We start from the raw sequence: 2,891 nt of genomic DNA, 5'->3' as shown, positions 1-2,891 counted from the left end.
AAGCACAGCAGAGCAGGATACTGGTGCTGGGAAAATAGAGCATTAAGTGAAAAATGGTGAYGATAAATGGAAAAGGGGGATTGGCAGACTGAGAGGAGGAAAAAGACAGAGGAAAGATAGAGAAAAAAATGGCACAGTAGCTAGAAACAAGAAAATAAAGAATGAAGCTGGTCTTTGTAGAACAGCAAAGACTTTGCACARCTTTTCTGAATTTGGATGTATTACAGAAGACTGTAGAAGAAGACAYGCTGCCTGAATACCATCAGTAAAGTAAGGGAACTGTAGATGGATGTTATCCATCCAGGGATGGCTGAACCTTGAACGTGTGGGTTTCTCAGTGAGTGAGGCCTGCACCAGCAGACAACATACACTGGGTGCTCACTAGCATGTCCCAAAGCATATTGGAACCCTGTATTTCCCGTTAGCTGGTGTTACCTGCTGCTATCAATGATTTTTTTCCCCTGAAGCAGTTGCTGGCAGCTGGYGGGGACTGCCATGTGTGCAGAGCACATTGTCTCACAAGTCTTGAAAAGCGTGGAGGCCTCCCAGCTGCCCACGAGCACGAAGCATGCTCCTTCTCCAACACCAATCCCAAGAGAAACAACTGAAAGGAACACCGGAAGGTCAAAATGCAATTAAAAACAATGAGACTTTTTTGCTACTTAATGGGTGCAAAGGAAAGAGGGCCTGCCTCCTAGGTCATGCCTCTCTCACTCATTCTACCTGCCACTGACTTTCTCCTCAGTCCTGCTCTCCTTCCCTGTCATGGCTTTCATGGTCCTCCTCTTTTGTAACTTCAGTCCCTCAGATATCCAGGTCCAGCAGTTAGGGGACAATTAGGTAAATGTGTAAGTTTGGAGGGAATTTACACCTCCTGTTGCCCTTGCAATGAATTACCATGGCTGTTAATGGGCTGGTGCCCCAGTGCCTCGTAAATCGTGCAACTGAGGCCAAGCAGTGACGGGCGGCTTTGATCTGGACACGCTGCCCTGCTATGAACAGGAAAAGGAAGAGGTAATTTTTTATGGGTTACTACTCACTCCAGCTTCCAAGTTTTCCACTCTGCTGAAACTTTGACAGTGCCTAATAATCCATCAGCAAGGCTTTCCTTGCTCTGCTTCCACTCCATTACCACCTTCGTGTTCCCATTTAGTTTCTTTCACACGGACCCCGGAAAGGTTTACCATCTCCCACCACTCCAAGAGCAGCCTGGAGGGTAGGAGCAAGAACTGTGGTCACCCCATACATTTCCCCAGAATAGAGGAGTCAAGAGGTAAAAGCTGAGATGAAGGGAAGGAGCCAGCTCATGTCTGCAAAGTTGGGAAGAAACTTTCACCCAAGAGGCCACATCTGGAGTACTGTGTCCAGTGCTGGGCTCCCCAGTGCAACAGACACACAGGGCTACTGGAGCGAGCACAGCAGAGGGCTACTAAGATGATTAAGGAGTATCTTTCATCTGAGGAAAGGCTGAGAGAGCTGGGACTCTTCAGCCTGGAGAAGAAAAGCCTGAGGGGGGATCTTACCTGTGTCTACAAATATCTTAAGGGAGAGTGTAGAGAGGATGGGGCCAGACTCTTCTCAGTGGTGCCCAAGACATGATGAGAGGTAATGGCCACAAACTGAAACACAGGAAGTTATGACTGGACATGAGTGAAAAACTTCTTTCCTGTGATGGTGACTGAACACCTGCACAGGTTGCCCAGAGAGAGGTTKTAGAGTTTCCTTCCTTGGAGATATTCACAACTATCTGGACACAATCCAGGGCAAGGTGCATTATGTGACTCTGCTTGAGCAGTGGGGTTGGAYGATCTCCAGAGGTCCCTTCTAACCTCAACCGTTCTGTGATTCTCTGTGTGATCCAGTGCCCCATTACCTGCAGAGAATAAAGACACTGTGTTCAACATTAAAGCTAAGCTGGTTCTTCACCACATAGTGGAGTGCTATTTTCCCTGCTTTTAACAATGTGCCTTCACATTAGCAGYCCTTTGGATGGGGATTGTCTCTTACTCATGTATAGTGCCAAACCCCACGGGTTCTTGCTGCTTTGCTCATCGTATCAGGCTGCCTTTGTGCTGGCAAGAGAAAAAGTCATCATGAGGGCTGGCTTGAAGCACTCCTCTGACAGCTGTATGGATGGAGCTGAAAGGCTTCCCCTTCCAGGGAGCTCTACCATCTGCTGTGAGCAGCTCTCCACTCCCGAGCAGCATTACCCTGCACACCTGGATGTCCCTCATTCCCTGGAGAAAGCTCTCCTCCCTTGTTGGGTCTTGCCACTATGGGAATACCATTTGGTTCAATTTAAAAAGAATGTCAGTCCGCCAGCCCAGAAACCCCTTCACAGTGGAAATTTTGGAATCTGAGTGGGAAACAAAGAGAAAAAACAGCATTACTGATTCTCTGAGTGACTGCAGACATTTCTCTAAATCCCCATGCCTAAAAGGGAGATGACGAGGCTCACACCTACCAGAGAGGGACCAGTTCGGACACTGAACAGTTGGTGTTATCTGTGAAACACCGAAGTGCCTGAGAGGGAAAGCAAATAGGAGTAGTTACTTCATTGCTGAGGTGTCACATGATCCAAGAGAGAACAAAAATACATCTCGGTGATGGAATTTAGGTCTGCTAATCCTCTCTCTTAGGGTCCATTTGAGATGCTCTAGAGTATCTGCCATGCTGGAAGAGGATGAATTTCCTGTAGGTCTCTTCTCACATCTGCCAGCTGAGCCTTGTGTCTTGGATACTTTAAGATATAGCTCAGTTGGTTAGAGTGTGGTGCTAATAATGCCAAGGTCATGGGCTCAGTCCCCGTATGGGCCACTCGCTTGAGGGYTGGACTAGATGATCTCCAGAGGTCCCTTCCAACCTTACCAATTCTATGATTCTATGATATC

The 2,891-nt window shown here is 47.6% G+C and overlaps 1 long non-coding RNA gene across 1 annotated transcript; it reads right to left on the bottom strand.

Moving 5' to 3' along the window:
• Positions 1 to 542: 542 nt before the first annotated feature.
• On the bottom strand, positions 543 to 2,525 carry LOC146601589 (uncharacterized). Its single transcript, XR_014895255.1, has 3 exons — positions 2,465 to 2,525; positions 1,524 to 1,873; positions 543 to 604 (listed from the first exon to the last, which is right to left on the bottom strand). It is a non-coding gene; the product is annotated as an uncharacterized LOC146601589 (long non-coding RNA).
• Positions 2,526 to 2,891: the final 366 nt, after the last annotated feature.

The sequence above is a fragment of the Rhea americana genome, unplaced genomic scaffold (assembly GCF_003343005.1).
Source record: "Rhea americana isolate MKP2758 unplaced genomic scaffold, rheAme1 scaffold_10, whole genome shotgun sequence".
Classification (NCBI taxonomy): domain Eukaryota; kingdom Metazoa; phylum Chordata; class Aves; order Rheiformes; family Rheidae; genus Rhea; species Rhea americana.
The sequence above is the reverse complement of the archived record's forward strand: the minus strand, read 5'-3'. Positions and strand labels throughout refer to the sequence as shown.